The sequence below is a fragment of the Barbus barbus genome, assembly GCF_936440315.1.
Source record: "Barbus barbus genome assembly, chromosome: 42".
Classification (NCBI taxonomy): domain Eukaryota; kingdom Metazoa; phylum Chordata; class Actinopteri; order Cypriniformes; family Cyprinidae; genus Barbus; species Barbus barbus.
Genome location: NC_136720.1, coordinates 9,059,523 through 9,077,637, shown reverse-complemented (window position 1 = coordinate 9,077,637; position 18,115 = coordinate 9,059,523).

Below are 18,115 nucleotides of genomic sequence, written 5' to 3'. Positions count from 1 at the left end.
ATTACGTGTCTAAACTGAAAGGCAGTTTAAATGTGAAAAACCTCCAAACCCTGAGTTCACTGCAGAACTAGCTGAAATTTTATTCGTCTTTTAAGACCAAATTATATTTATAATGGCGAATTATATATGAAGTATTATCTTCGGAAGTGAACTAATATATTTGTAATATTTATTTTGTTCTGATAAACTATTTTTTATAATGTTTGTTAGGAGGTTAGTGGCGATTTAACACCTGAAAAAATCTAGATTTGGCAACTTGGGCATTATGAATTAGGGAATATTATTAAAATCAAGATTGATATTTGATATAAACTTATTGTGTGAGTGGTTATATGATGTGTGCGTATGCTGAAATGTGCATACACACAAAAATACACAACTCAAAACGCCTGTTGTTTATCTAAGACATCATTGATTTCTCTTTACAATACAAGGGCAAGTACATTTTTGAAGAGCTGCCTTCTGTCATGGCCTATCTATATTTTATGTAAATTTCATTTTTGATCTATGCAAAATTGGATATGTTTTCTATATATATATATATATATATATATATATATATATATATATATATATATATATATATATATATATATATATATATATATTTTGTTTATGACTTTCATAGTGATATATTTTTTACTTCTCTGTTGTACGACACCTTGATCACAAATAGAATGTATTAAAATTCGATTAACTGCTGTAGAAATTGTCTTCATCATTTGATCAATTTACAGTGCTTAAAACATTGCAATAATTCAAAATTGGCAATGTTTGAAAGATCAGCAAATATAAACTGCACCAGCTGTCCATTACTTTGACTCAGTTTGTAAATACACACAAAAATGGCATAGAGTGCGATTTCAATGGAAGTCTACAGGGCAAGGCATTCTAAGGGTAACTGTTAACTAATAAATGTTGCTAAACTTATGCAGAAGTGTATTTTAATGTATATTTCAGTGCCATGCTTTGCCTCATAGACTTTCATTGCAAATGCATTACTGCATGTCTGAGTCAGTATCATTTTCTGTGGTTAATCGACATTGTGTCAGATACTCTTCATAGGTTTTGTATTTAACCCAGAACGTTCCCTTAATATTAAAAATAGCTGCTTGCATAGTTTATACTTATGTTTTCCAGAGAATCTGAAACAAATGTGAACTTCTCCCCAATACGAACATAATTTCCAGGAAACATTAGGCAACGTAATGTGGGCTATTTACAGGACAACCCACTCACACACTCAGCTGTTGGTCAAGGCTAAAACATGGTGATATTACATAACCATTAGAGGGTTTTTTTCCATGAACATTTCTCAAATTTTACAAAGTTTCTTGTTAAGTATGTACAACGCTACAGCATACTTTGCATTGGCCAATCGGCATCTGCATGATTGCAGAAAGTATGTTTCTGAGATGGACTCATTCATAAGAATTACTAAAGATAATAAAAGTTAACATTTCATTCCTATTTTTCACCTTTACTTCTATGGCATTTTTATACAGACTGTGTCAAAGCAACTTCACTGTGAAAAACAGGAAAATAGCAGAATCAGTTATGGAAACTAGAATACAATTGTGCCATTTTTAGCTGTCAGATCAGTGTTGGTTCATTTCAGTTCAATAACTGATCAACACTCTCACAGATGCTGCTCATGAATATGTTCTCAGTCAGACTCAATAGAAAACATTTAATGGACATAATGTCACGCTTCATGAAATGTGAAAAAAAAAATCACTATAATTTATGGAGTGCAATTAATGGTTATTTTGTTTGTTGTCACTTACACCAATTCTCTTGATGGCTGATCTAATGTGTATAGATAGATAGACAGTATGTATATATATATATATATATATATATATATATATATATATATTTATTTATTTTTTTTCTCCTTTCTTTCCTCATGTTGTGCTGTATTCTTCTCTATTGCATTTCGTTGCTATATATATATATATATATATATATATATATATATATATATATATATATTATACACACACTCACCTAAAGGATTATTAGGAACACCATACTAATACTGTGTTTGACCCCCTTTCGCCTTCAGAACTGCCTTAATTCTACGTGGCATTGATTCAACAAGGTGCTGAAAGCATTCTTTAGAAATGTTGGCCCATATTGATAGGATAGCATCTTGCAGTTGATGGAGATTTGTGGGATGCACATCCAGGGCACGAAGCTCCCGTTCCACCACATCCCAAAGATGCTCTATTGGGTTGAGATCTGGTGACTGTGGGGGCCATTTTAGTACAGTGAACTCATTGTCATGTTCAAGAAACCAATTTGAAATGATTCGAGCTTTGTGACATGGTGCATTATCCTGCTGGAAGTAGCCATCAGAGGATGGGTACATGGTGGTCATAAAGGGATGGACATGGTCAGAAACAATGCTCAGGTAGGCCGTGGCATTTAAACGATGCCCAATTGGCACTAAGGGGCCTAAAGTGTGCCAAGAAAACATCCCCCACACCATTACACCACCACCACCAGCCTGCACAGTGGTAACAAGGCATGATGGATCCATGTTCTCATTCTGTTTACGCCAAATTCTGACTCTACCATCTGAATGTCTCAACAGAAATCGAGACTCATCAGACCAGGCAACATTTTTCCAGTCTTCAACCGTCCAATTTTGGTGAGCTTGTGCAAATTGTAGCCTCTTTTTCCTATTTGTAGTGGAGATGAGTGGTACCCGGTGGGGTCTTCTGCTGTTGTAGCCCATCCGCCTCAAGGTTGTGCGTGTTGTGGCTTCACAAATGCTTTGCTGCATACCTCGGTTGTAACGAGTGGTTATTTCAGTCAAAGTTGCTCTTCTATCAGCTTGAATCAGTCGGCCCATTCTCCTCTGACCTCTAGCATCAACAAGGCATTTTCGCCCACAGGACTGCCGCATACTGGATGTTTTTCCCTTTTCACACCATTCTTTGTAAACCCTAGAAATGGTTGTGCGTGAAAATCCCAGTAACTGAGCAGATTGTGAAATACTCAGACCGGCCCGTCTGGCACCAACAACCATGCCACGCTCAAAATTGCTTAAATCACCTTTCTTTCCCATTCTGACATTCAGTTTGGAGTTCAGGAGATTGTCTTGACCAGGACCACACCCCTAAATGCATTGAAGCAACTGCCATGTGATTGGTTGATTAGATAATTGCATTAATGAGAAATTGAACAGGTGTTCCTAATAATCCTTTAGGTGAGTGTATATATATATATATATATACACACATGCATATATACACACACACATATATACATATATATACATATATACACATATATATATACACATATTGTCACGGTCTGGTTTCCATTTAGTTCCGTTTTGCCCTTATTTAGCATTTCTTGTCCTAATTTAGTTAATTATCATTCTGTTCACCTGTCTTGTGTTAATTATCTTGTTTGCTCCTTTGTTCCCGGTTTCTTTATAAGTCCCGAGTTCTCCCCTTGTCTTGGTCAGATCTTAATTTGTTTAAAAGTAAAGTGTTTTGATGTTCATTAAAGATACTCCTTTTCGTCAATTCCTCCCCGTGCTTCTCCTTCTACAACCGTAACACATATATGCATTATATATATATATATATATATATATATATATATATATATATATATATATATATATATATATATATATATATATATATCAACCATTATACTAGCCATCAGGAGAATTGGTATAAGTTTATACAAGCAAATGAATCATTCATTGCACTTCGTAAATAATAGAAATTAATTTTTAATATATTTTTCATGATGTGTGACATTATGACCTTTAAATGTTTTCTATTGAGTCTGACTGTGAACCTATTTGTACTACTGCCACTTCTCATGGTTGCCAGGCAACATAATTTCAAGGTATGCTGTGCAGCTTCTCCAGTGATGTGTCTGACCATAATCGAGATGTTTCTCATGGTTGAGGAGCCCACTTCAATTTCAGTGAGCAACATTTCAAAGACAGAAAGCCTAAATGCAAAAAAAAAAAAAAAAAAAAATGAGATCTGTGTAATAGCTCAATAGTTACTCATAAATAGCAATGTCATTAAATGGGAAACTAATGAAGACTTTTGGTTGTGTCCAATTTATCTGATATTTCTCCAGAGGTAAAAAATAACAAAACAACAAAAAAAATAGGTGTCTCCTGGAGTTTCAAAAGAAATATTAATAATCCTTCAGAAAGTCTATAATCAAATGTTCAACATCTCAGAATGAACTAAAAAATTTCTGAAAATTCCAAAAGATGTTAACTATACTATAAACATTAGCTCTATTTTTTTACTGTATGTCAGTTTCCCATTAGCATCTATTTTTTGTTTTAAGTAATTTAAGACATCTATCTATGATCAAAGAAGGCTGTGAAAATTAATCTGTATCGTTAATCCTTTTGAAAGAAAATCACAAAAATCTAAACTTTCATTGGATAATAATTTAAAATGGGGGGAAATATCATTATGAAATAAATGTTTTTCTCTAATACACATTGGCCACGTGTTACGTTAAACCCCAGGCAGGCAGACAAGACAAGAGCAGGCAGGAATATCCCAAATGAAAGGCTTTAATCTCAAGAACGTGTAACAAACAATAACCGACACAAACTGAACTGAACGGAGACGTCAAGTAGGAAGCAACTTAGGCAAAACACAGGTGAAGGGGTTTAATTAATAATGAACTAACGAGCAGATGAACTGATGAGCTAAATCAAACAGGAACAAAACCAAATAAGGCAACACAGGAAAAGGCATACAAAACAGAAAGACAAAACTAAAGTCCAATATCCTAACATCACGATTAACGGCACCATTTTATTCAATACTTTTTGAAACCTCCATTTGCCAGTTTAACAGCTCTAAATTTTCTCCTATAATGCCTGATGAGGTTAGAAAACACCTGACAAGAGATCAGAGACCATTCCTTCATCCAGAATCACTCCAGATCCTTCAGATTCACAGCTCCATGACGGTGCTTCTTCTCTTCAGTTCACCTCACTCATTTTCTACAGGGTTCAGGTCAGAGGACTGGAATGGCCAGCAGAAGCTTGGTTTTGTGCTCGGTGACCCATTTTTGTGTTGTTTTTGAGGTTTGTGTTTGGATTATTGTCTGGTTGGAAGATCCATAAGATTTCTAACAGAGTCAGTGTCACTTGTTGATTTTTTATCTGTTGATATTTGATAGAATCCATGATGCCATGTGTCTAAACAAGATGTCCAGGACCTCCAGCAGAAATATAGGCCCACAACATCACAAATACAGCAGTATATTTCATTGTACACATGAGGTACTTTTTATCCCTGTGTTCACCAAACCCATATTGAGTGTTTGCTGCTAAAAAGATCATTTTGTAGTTTTATCTGACCATAGAAGCCAGTCCCATTTGAAGTGCCAGTCCTGTCTGATAACTGAATATGCTGGAGTTTGTTTTTGGATGAGATAGGATAATTTTTTTTCTTGAGACCCTCCCAAACAACATGTGTTGATGTAGGTGCTGTTTGACAATTTTATTTTTTAAAGGTTTTCTAACCCTGAGACACAAGTATTTTCTGCATTTCTCCAGCTGTGGTCCTTGGAGAGTCTTTAGCCACTCAAACTCGCCTTCTCACCGTGCATTAGGACGATATAGACACACGTCCTCTTCTGGGCAGTTTCGTAAAATTTTATATTGATTGGAAATTCTTAATTATTGCCCTGATGGTGGAAATGGGAATTTGCACTGCTCTAGCTCTTTTCTTAAAGCCACTTCACTCATTTGTGAAGCTCAATTATCTTTTGCTGCACATCAGAAATATATTCTTTGGTTTTTCTCATTGTGATGGATGATTAAGGGAATTTGGGCTTTGTGTTCCCTCCTATTTATATTTCTGTGAAACAGGAAGCCATGGCTGGATAATTTCATGTTCATAAATCCTGTCACAGATCGGCCAGGCTCCCACGCCAGCCAATCACAACGCACACCATCACCTGAATACTAATGGAGCACACCTGCACGCCATCTGAGCCTCATCAGCAAGCACCATACACCCGGAGCAGTGGGCAGCCATTTATGCTGCAGCGCCTGGGGAGCAGTTGGGGGTTCGGTGCCTTGCTCAAGGGCACCTCAGTCGTGGTATTGAGGGTGGAGAGAGCGCTGGACATTCACTCTCCCCACCTACAATCCCTGCCGGCCGGAGACTCGAACCCACAACCTTCGGATTACAAGTCCGACTCTCTAACCATTAGAGTTAGAGAGTCGGCTTCCCCTAATAGTGTTAACAAAACAATTGTGAGATAAAAATGCATTTGCTAAAGTAACCATGCTATTCTACAAGTCTTTGAGCACTTTGTCACTCTTGCTTTATAATTTGTGTGAAAAGGTATAAAAGTTATTGGTGTTTTACTGCCACCAGTGTTTATTTCAGATAGAAACTGCAGTAAACTGTATGTATAGGTTTAAGTTCTGCAAAAAAATGTATGCATATAAATTATAGTTGGATCAATTTCTCAGAATTTCTGTTTAATTTGACTTTATATTCAAACTCAAATTCAGCATCTCAATTTAAATTGAATTCAAATTCAATTTAAAAGGTGTTAATGGCACACATCCCTGGTACTTAAAATTTTCATCAAACACTATAGTAATAACTATAGTACTATATCGTATTAAGAAATAATTAGTTGCCTACCCCTAAAAGTAACCTGAACCCATGTGGTTACGTTATGTCTCAGTACTTTCATGGGTCAAATGCAGCAACTGCATGTAGCTTCAGTAATCTAGAAAAGGAGCTTCTAACATAGTGTTGCACAATGACCTTAACTAAATATTTATCACATTTGGTAAATGTATCATCTGTTCTATAAGCTCAATCCTCAAATCTTAGTATGCTAAGTAGCATCCAATATTTACTGTTTTTCGCATTCCACGAAATAAATTTTTAGTGGCACAGCATTGCTGACTTAGCTATTCTGTCATACGTGTTGTTATATGTGTGTGATTATGAGCATGACTCTATAGATAATATCAGGGGCTGGCAGAAAAGGGGACTCTGTATATGTGCCTGTTAGAGTAAAAAAAGAAAAACGCTGCTTGCATGGGTTAACCACAAAACTCATTCTCATACTAAAACACCTGAAACTGGGTCGCGTAGGGCCTTTAAGGGGGGGTGACAGGGGCAAGTTTTGAACTGTTGCCTGCTGTCTCTCCTTTGAAATAAGTTTCCTTTTCGATTTGCACATTTTGCATGCAATCGGAAATCAAGATACAGCTTCAAGGACAACTGTTTCTCTCTACTTGTTTTACCGCAATGGAGTTGAAAGGTGCAACAAAGACATATTTAAACAAGCAAAATATTAAAAGTGCTTCTCATGTCAAAGCAGGTGTGTAGGTCTGTTTATTTTAATGTTAATGCATACTTTCTGAAATTAATTGGTGGCATCTTCTGCCAATAAACTGGCATGATTATTGCAACACACGCTTATGGCTATTTGTAATTATTTTACATTTTGGGAAATTAGTGGCTAATTCATACATTTTTTATGTTTTTATACAATCTCCACACTGATGGTTCTGCTTTTATTTTTATTTTCTCCAAATGTCTTTTTTTTACTTTTTTTATTTCTATTAATTAATTAATACAAAGTTTTATAGCTTAATTAAAATAAAATTAATTAATTTGTTCATAAAATGTAGAACATCTAATGTAAAATATTAATTTTCACATTGTGATCGTCATCTGACCTATTCTGATATTGATTACTAGTCTTAAGTCTTAAGATCGATCTTTACACTATATGCCTATTTTTACTACTATATGAAAACATTTGTACAGTGATTCCTGTCCTGCAAATGTCACTTTATTCTGCTGCATTAATTTTAACATTAATATTTTGTAATGTTCAAAGTTAGAAGGTTGCCAGTATGCAATTATGAGTGAGGTCACACAGTCTGTATAAAATGTAAAGTTATGAAAAGACAATGTTATGAAAAATGACACTGTAAAATAGAAAAAAGTTGCTGCCTTAAATTTTAATATTTAAAATTGAATTAAATTTGTTACCTCAGCTTAGCTGTACAAGTCATTTCAACTTAAATGACTTAAAACTGACTTAAAAACACGAGTTTAATCTTTTATAACTTATTTTAAAAAGTTGAAAAGTGCTTAACTTATTTTGATACTTTAAGGTAATGTAAAAACACGTTGCCATGTGTTGACTTATTAAACAATTTTTACAGTGTATTTTTTTAGTGTGCTGTCAGATAACAAGTGTTATCTGATTCACTAACTATTTACTCCTAAGAACCTTTTTATTGAAATAAAAAACATACAGCAAATGACTTTTATAAACCGGTTTAATAAACAGTCAAAAAAGAAGAGTTACTACAGTCCTAAACACAATTTTTCAAAATCGAATAAAACCAGTGTCATCACAAACTGATCGATTTCCAAGGTGTTCTGAGAGGTTGCTACAAAGTCTAGGACATACTTAATTTTTGTGTAGTTTTAGTTGCTGCTTCTAGGTCAGCCTTACATCGCATTTCTCTGAAATGACCCTCAATGTTGTTCTGCAACAACATATGCATGGAAAAGACATATGCATTCAAATAAGCATGGGCTCTTTGTATCTGGTTGTAAAATGCAAAGGCATGATTAGTATTAGTCATACTGACAACTTGACATTGTGTGAAATGACTCATGAAGGAAAAAGAACCAAGCAAAAGCTCCACTTCAGCACTCTGTTGCTACCTTTTAACTGTGTGTTTGCCTGTAGGTGTGTATGTATTTATCGACCTGATCAAACATGATTATTCATCATGTTTCTAAATTAACTTAATAAATTAAAAGAAATATAACCACTTTGCCATTAAAAACCGAAACTGAACTTTTTAATGGCTGCAACAGCAGCTGTGTAAAGGGGAAGGGAGGGGGAGAGAGAGAGAGAGAGAGAGACATGGGCTCGGGTCGGACTCGGGCAGAGAATTCTGATAAACTGCCGGGCCTGTGCAGGGCTCTATATTCGTTCCCTTGTTTCAATTTAAAGCTCCCCCTCGGCTCGGTGGGCCCCCAATCTGCCCAGGCCCATATGCACCTGCATACCCAGACGCTACACCCCTGGCCAAAATTATCAGGCATTTACATGAGACAACCACCCAAAAAGACACAAACTTTTAAATATAGTTCGCCCCAAAATTTAAATGCTACAAAATGTAAATAATAATAGTAATAATAATTATTATTTTTATCTTTATTTTTATTATTATTATTTTATTATCAACAATATATTTTATAGAAATATATTTGAATTATTTCATGCTGCTCTTTTCCATACAAATAAATTGTATGGTGAATGTATGTCAAGCTCAAAGGTTTTTTTTTTAAACGTGAATTTTAAAAAATTAAATGACAAAATAATTGTATTTATTTATTTATTTATTTAAATGTTTGATTTTACAATAGGATTTATCTAGCAGAATGTCCATGCTCTTTTCCATACAATGAATTTGCAGATAGGGACTGTCTGTTAAGCTCAAACAATGACTAATTAATATTTAATATATTGGAGCCAGCTTTTGCAGATAGTCATGGTCCCAATCCCATTTTTTTTTTTTTTTGCATGAAGTATAAATTATTTTTGTGTTCTATGGTTTAAGAAGAAATTAGTTTGTAATCTAATTCATGTTCAGACAATAGCTTGGATGTTTCAGATTTGTTTAGTCTTCAAGGGAAGGAAAGAAAGGGAAGTGGTGTGTGGCCAAGTATGGTGACCCATACTCAGAATTTGTGCTCTGCATTTAACCCATCCAAGTGTACACACAGCAGTGAACATACACCCAGAGCAGTAGGCAGCCAATGCTTAAAGTTAGTCTTCAAGATGTTAGTGCCATTAGTTCTTTCTGAAGTACAGAAAAGACTCAAAGAAATAGGTGGAGACTTTAAGAGGAGATAAGTCTTTTGAGTTCAATTTGAGTCAATTCTCCATTAGAAGATACATGTGAAGTTGTGGCCTAATGGTTAGACTGAGTCGGACTCGTAACCCAAAGATCGCGGTGGTTTCGAGTGTCGAGACCGGCAGGGATTGTAGGTGGGGGGAGTGAATAACCAGCGCTCTCTCCACCCTTAATACCACGACTGAGGTGCCCTTGAGCAATACACCGAACCCCCAACTGCTCCGGGTGTGTGTTCACTGCTGTGTGTGTGCACTTTGGATGGGATAAATGCAGAGCACTAATTCCAAGTATGGGTCACCATACTTGGCCACGTCACGTCATAAGAATCAATAGTTTGAGTCATTAAAGAAACTTGGCACAACACTAATACGTGATAAATGGTAAGATTTGATAAATTATACGATTTATACTAATAAATTATAAGACTTAAAAGCGACAGCAAAGTGTAACATTTTTAATAAGCGACAGTAGTGTAAGATTTTCAATAAATGAGAAATGAGATTCTCCATTTAAACTAATTACTTCAAATGAGAAAACTATTTCTAAATGTACACGAGATTACACTGATTGTTTTTTGCTATGGTGAATATATTATGATTTTTACATTACTTTTATACATTACTGATTTGTATCTTTCTGCTTGTTTGTTATATTCAGTGACACATTCTCACAGTCTGTACAAAGCACAACGCAATCATTTCCTGTCTGCTAGTCATGGAGGAGTGTTTTGGAAAAGTGCTGTAAAAGTGAAAATAAATTCATGCCACTCATAGAGGAGATGATCGGGTAAAAAAAAAAAAGTTCTCATCTAAATGAACCAACCATGCACAATATTTAGTATTTTATGTTTTCCTGCAAGCTGTCTTAATGTATCGCTGGCATTCTAAATATTTTTTCACTAAAGTTTTCCACAGTTTCCCTCAACAGCCAAGTCATGCGGCTGGATATTTCACTGCATGGGGCATTTCAAGAATCAGTGTGTGAGTGTTTGTTTGTGTACGTGTGTGTGTTGTACTTTGAGAAAAGTACTTTTTGTACTTTGCTGTCGTGCTACTGAGAGGTTTGCGATTGTAGCTCCGTGTAGCTTTGCTTTTCTGTTGAATCTCTATCTTACTTTCACTCTCTGTTGATTAAAGTGATAATATAATATAACTTAATTCATATAACTTAATATAATATAACAACCATATTTCTGGTATTATCTATCAAACTAATTTGATCGTTCGCTTTTTAAAAACGCGAGTGCAGCACGCATGCAGCGCGTTAGCATTCTTTAGCCGGTTAGCTTGTCACTCGCGGTTCCATTCGTGTTTCTATTCGCGCCTATTATTGTTTTCTTTTTTTCCTAGCTATGTTTTTCACGAGTTCATCAAACACCAGTGGTAAGCGAATCATTCTTCAATCACGGTGAGTATGGCTTCTTTTCCTGCTATTGTTGTTTTTACTGTTTGCCACATGTACAGTTTATCTCTCTCTGTCAGTGATGAGGGATTCACATGTGATAAATGCAGGAAAATAGTTAGGCTGACAGAGAAGATTTCAGAATTAGAGACATGCATCCAAACTTTAGTTGAGGACAGTAAGAATGTGAGGGCTGTAGATACTGCTTTGGATGTGACTAGCTCAGGGAGTCCTGTATATTGTTCGGTTCTGGTAGAGCCCGTGCAGCAGGGCAACTGGGTGACTGTGAGGCGACCTAATCGTGGGTCAAAACACCACTCTTCCGTTCCGATCAAAACATCAAACAAGTTCTCACCACTCAGAAACCTGATGAAAGTGCTCTAGTTATTGGCGATTCTATTGTAAGGCACGTGAAAATAGAGACACCAGCCACCATAGTCCAATGTTTACCGGGAGCCAGAGTGCCTGATATCACTAATGATGTTCGACTTCGCCAGTCGGAGATCAATAAATATAAATGTTAAAGAGGTGTGTGAACTGGCAAGTACGATGTTAGACGCCGGTGCTGTCCTCCTACAAGAAGATGACCAAGGAATCGACCATCCTGTACGTTTCTATCCTAAAAAATTAAATTGTCATCAAGTTAACTATAGTACTTTCAAAAAAGAAGCACTAGCACTTTTGTTAGCTCTACAACATTTAGAAGTTTATGTTGGCTCTAGTTCCCAACCTATTGATGTGTACACTGATCATAACCCACTTATTTTTCTTCAGTGAATGTGTAACAAATATCAGAGACTGATGCGTTGGTCACTAATTTGCCAAGGTTTTAATTTGCAAATTAAGTACAAGAAAGGGGTTGAGAATGTGAGTGCAGATTCTTTGTCCAAATGTCCTGTGTAAACTTGTAACCATGTTTACTCGTGTGTGGGGGTCTTACAAGCCTGTGGTTATTCGGTTGTCTCTGCTGCATTGGGGCTGTCTGTGTTTCTGCTCTCCCTAGGGAAAGTCATCCAATTGGCTCCTGCATGCTGATTATTCCTGTCTCCCGATTGGTCTACAGAACTTTAAAAGTCATGACATCACTTCCTCAGGAGCATTGTTTTGCCATCTTGTGATCTGAGCAGTTAGTTTTGTATAGTGCAGAGTTTTTGTGAGAGGTTGTATTTAGAGAATTGTGAGATTGAGAGTACTGTTTACTTTGTTTTGTGTCTGGTTGCAAGTGTTGTATCAAAGATATACTGGTTTATTTGACCCATTTGTCTGTTTGACACTGATTTTTGGATTGCCCTTTAAACTTGGTTTTTGCTTGGCTTTGTAAATGGTTTTGAAAATATTGTAAATACTAAATTGGGATAGTAGGGAGTCTGATGCCATTTTTTTGTGTGTGAATACTTTTGTTCTCTGTTTTGGTGTTAGGAAGTTATGGTAGTGAATTGTATTTATTTCATTTTATTTTGGTTAGGCAAGGTAGAGGTTTAAAAACCAGAACATTTTGTTTGTTATTTTTGCCTTGTCGGCTCCTGAATTTAAACTCCCAATAAAAATATTGTTGTTGAAAATCTTTCGGTTCGTGCTAGTCTTTTCATGTTGCGCTTCTTCCCTAGACGGGGCATAACACTATGTTCCTTCTTAGAGAAAAATGATATGTGAGGATTTCCAGTCAGGTTTTAGACCATATTATAGTACTGAGACTGCTGTCATTAGAGTTACAAATTACCTGCTTTTATCATCTGATCGTGGTTGTGCTAGTAGTGCTAATGGATCTTAGTGCCACATTTGACACTATCAACCACAACATTCTTTTAAATAGACTAGAAAATGATGTTGGCATTAGAGGAAGTGCACTGGCATGGTTCAAATTGTACTTATCTGACCGCCATCAATTTGTGGCAGTAAATGAAGTGGTATCACACCAATCACAAGTGCAGTATGGAGTACCTCAAGGCTCAGTACTTGGCCCCTTACTTTTCATACTTTACATGTTACCCTTGGGAGATATCATTAGGAAACATGGTGTTAGCTTTCACTGTTATGCTGATGATACCCAGCTCTATATTTCTTCGTGACCTGATGAAACTTACCAATTTGCAAAACTAACAGAATGTATAGTTGATATCAAAAACTGGAGAACTAGCAATTTCTTACTGCTAAATTCTGAAAAAAACAAGGTGTTAATTATTGGACCAAAAACGTCTGCATGTAATAACCTAGATCTGTCATGGAATGAGAACTCAGAGTTCAGTTGCAAGTGAATGAGGTTTATTTAGAATAAACAGTGAAAAATAAGGCACGGTGAGTAGCTAGAAGGTCTCAAGCAGATGAGCAGATCTCTAAGGCACGGAGACTGCGGAGCACTGACCCGATCCAATACAGCAGGAGTCCGAGGCAGGAAACAAACAGGACACAGAGCACTAGAGCGAACAACAGGCATGAGCAAACAACGATCTGACAACATGCACAGCAAATGCGAGACTGATAAAGGCAGCGAATGACGCACAACAGGTGCGACCACGCTGATTAGCTCATCAGCACCGAGGTTGCCGGAGCAACGCTGACAAGCAATCAGACAGGTGACAACACGCACACACACAGGAATGAACACACAGATCTGTGAACCTTGACAGTACCCCTCCCCCTAGGAGCGCCTCCTGGTGCTTCCAGGGGAACTTATCTGGCGATTGTAATCATCGATAAGTGAATGATCCAATATGTCCCTAGCAGGAACCAAACTCCTCTCCTCCGGACCGTAACTCTCCCAGTCCACCAGTTACTGAAATCCGCGTCCCCTCTGCCTCTAGTCCAGAATACGTTTAACCGAATAAGCAAGTTCTCCATCTACGAGTTGTGGCGGTGGGGGAACTGGGGCAGGTGGATTAATGGTAGAATGAAAAACTGGCTTTAATTTGGAAATGTGGGAGACGGAATGAATTCTCCTGTACTCTGGAGGAAGTTTAAGGCGAACTACCACCGGACTAATAATCTTGGTGACAGTAAACGGGCCAATGAATTTTGGAGCAAGCTTATTACAGACGGTACGGAGAGGAATAATTTTAGATGAAAGCCACACTTTTTGACCAACGACGGAGACGGGAGGCTTTGACCGGTGGCGATCGGCCTCTGGAGGATAGACTCTCTAGCCCTCCTCCAGGTGTGGCGGCACCTCTGGACAAAGGCATGGGCAGAGAGGAACGCGACTTCGGATTCCATACTCTGAAAAAATAGGTGGCTGGTAACCTAAGCTACACTCAAACGGAGACAGGCCAGTATACGACACTGGTAAAGAATTGTGTGCATACTCCACCCATGAAAGTTGCTGACTCCAAGATGAAGGGTTCCGAGACGTCAAACACCGCAATACACGTTCTAAATCTTGGTTGGCCCTCTCCATCTGACCATTACACTGGGGATGAAAACCAGAAGGAAGACTAACAGTCGCCCCCAACAAACGACAAAATTCCTTCCAAAATTTGGAGATAAACTGAGGCCCCCTGTCAGAAACCACATCCATCGGGAGGCCATGGATACGAAAAACGTGGTCAATGATAGCAACCGCTGTTTCTCTGGCTGAGAGTATTTTGGGCAGAGGAATAAAATGAGTTGCCTTCGAGAACCAGTCCACCACATTCAAAACTATCGTGTTACCCTGGGAGGACGGGAGTCCCGTAACAAAATCTAGCGAAATATGGGAACAGGGTCTCGAAGGAACTGACAGCGGTTGAAGGAGTCCAGCAGGGGGTCGATTGGAAGTCTTAGAAATGGCACAGACTGAACAGGCCAAATAAAAAAGTTGAATGTCACGGGCCATAGATTGCCACCAGAACCGTTGTTTGACAAAAATAGTACAACTAACCCTTGGATGACAAGCTACCTTGGAACAATGATCCCAACGGATGACATCGGACCGTAAATTATCTGGCACAAACAAACAACTTGGTGGGCATCCAGGTGGAGATGTTACCCCTTGTAAGGCTGTACGGACCTTCCATTCGATCTCCCAAGTCACAGCAAAAACCACAATTTTTTTGGGCAAGATGAGCTTGGGAGCCAAGGGGTGCTCAGATTGGTCAAAAACGCGGGACAACGCATCAGGTTTAATGTTTTTAGAACCTGGACGGTAAAAAAAGGAAAAATGAAAGCGACCGAAAAATAAAGCCCATCGAGCCTGTCTAGAGTTTAACCTTTTAGCAGATCTGATGTATTCCAGGCTCTTATGGTCTGTCCAGACTATAAAAGGTTCCCCCGAACCTTCCAACCAATGACACCATTCTTCCAAGGCGAGCTTGACTGCCAGCAACTCTTTATTACCAATGTCGTTATTGCGTTCGGCAGGTGATAAGCGGTGAGAAAAATACACGCAAGGATGCATCTTGCCATCCGAGGAAGAGCGCTGGGAAAGAACTGTGCCAACCTCCACCTCTGACGCGTCGACCTCAAACCGACGTGAAGGATCAGGAGCAACAAGAATTGGAGCTGAAACAAAGCAACTCTTTAGTTTGGAAAACGCAGCTTCAGCTGAGATGGACCACCTGAACGTCGTTTTGGTGGAGGTCAAGGCAGTCAAAGGGGTGGCTAGCTGGCTGTAATTGCGAATAAAACGCCGGTAAAAATTGTCAAAGCCCAGGAACCTCTGCAGGGCCTTGTGGGAATCTGGGGTTGGCCAATCTACCAAAGACTGAACTTTGGTGGGATCCATGCCAAATCCCTCGGACAACACATTGTAACCTAAAAAAGGGACGACTGTGCGTGAAAAACGCATTTATCCGCCTTGACAAAAAGCCCATTCTCTAGCAGCCTCTGAAGCACTGCCCTGACGTGCTGAACAATCAATCAATAAAAATCAATATGTCATCCAGGTAGACATATATGAATTGATCGACCATGTCTCTCAGCACATCATTGACCAGTGCGTGGAAAACCGTGGGAGCGTTGGATAGCCCAAATGGCTAAATCTATCGCACAGTCATAAGGACGATGCGGAAGAAGAGAAGCAGCCCGAGACTTACTGAACACTCCCTTCAGGTCAAGATACTCAGCGGGCACGTTTGACAGATCCATATGTTCATCCTGTAACACAGAACAAGACACAGAAGAACATGCAGACAACAAACACGAAGCATGACAAAATTCACTCCAGGAAGAAACAATGTTCTGGCGCCAGTTTATGTTGGGATTGTGGCGTGAGAGCCAGGGGTGACCCAAGACCACAGGAGCTAAAGGGGAGTCAGTCAAAAGGAAGGAAATGGTCTCAATGTGGTTGCCAGAACTGATGAGACTCACCGACTCCGTGACATGGGTGATGGGTAGGAGAGACCGACCGCAGAGAGCACTGACAAAGATGGGCGGGTTGAGCGGAACCACAGGAACTCTTAACTGAAGCGCTGTCTTGTAATCCAAAAAAATTGCCCTCCGCTCCAGATTCTATTAAGGCTTTACACGTGAATGCAGCATGATCCACCAGTAATTGAACAGGGAGAAGAGTAGCAGCAGAAGAGGATTTCTTGAAGGCGACTCCACCCGTCAGTAGCCTCCTATCTACTGACGGGCTTTGGCTTTTACTGGGCACTGTGCCGCAATGTGACCCGCAGCACCGCAGTATAAACACAGTCCCTGGTTTCTGTGTCTCTCCTTCTCCCGTGAAAGATGAGCTCTACCCACCTGCATGGGCTCAGAATCGAAAACAAGACCGACCGAACCCATAGCCATACCGGAGAATTGGTCTTCAGTATTTACAACCGGCATCAGTAGAGCTCGTTGACCACGGCGTTGCAATCTAGCGTCCACTCGGAACGCCAGATCAATCAACCCGTCAACATAGGTGGGTAATTCTTGAGTATAGATTTCATTTATAATACGGTCGGCCAACCCATGCCTAAACATGTCCCACTGCGCTTCATAGTTCCACTTACATTCCGCCGCCAAAGTACGAAATTCGATGGAGTAATCCATCACCGATCGATTTCCTTGACGTAACTCAGCCAACTCCCGCACCGCCTCCCTGCCAGACGCAGCACGATCGAACACCTTCTTGAGTTCCTTCGAGAAGGACTGGAATGAAGAACAACAGTGGTGCTTTTGTTCCCATACCGTCATTCCCCAGAGAGCCGCTCGTCCAGTTAACAGAGTGAACACAAAAGCCACTTTGGACTCCTCTGTGGGAAAAGACGAAGGCTGGAGAGCAATGTGAAGAGAACATGTAGCCAGAAATGAACGTCATAACAGGGGCTCACCGGAGTAGACCGTTGGAGGCGGTAGACGGGGTTCGGCGAGCCGGCTGGTGTAATCCACAGGTGAAACAGTCAGGGGATTGAGCGCAGTGGGCTGTTGAGCAGATTCAGTTTTAAACTGTTGGAACTGAGTGGTTAACTCCGAGACCTGCGTTACCAGTGCCTGAACGACACGACCGGTAGCCATGATCTGTCTAATACTTGATGGCTGCTCTGTAAATTCTGTGTCATCAATTAGGAACCTAGGCATATTTTTTGATAGCAATCTTTCCTTCGAAAAGCATGTTTCTAGCATTTGTAAAACTGCATTTTTCCATCTTAAAAATATATCTAAATTACGACCTATGCTCTCAATGTCAAATGCAGAAACATTAATTCATGCATTCATGACCTCGAGGCTAGATAATTGTAATGCTTTATTGGGTGGTTGCTCTGCACGTTTAATAAAACTCCAGCTGGTTCAAAATGCAGCAGCTAGAGTTCTTACTAGAACCAGAAAGTATGACCACATTAGCCCAGTTCTGTCAACACTGGCTCCCTATTAAACATCGTT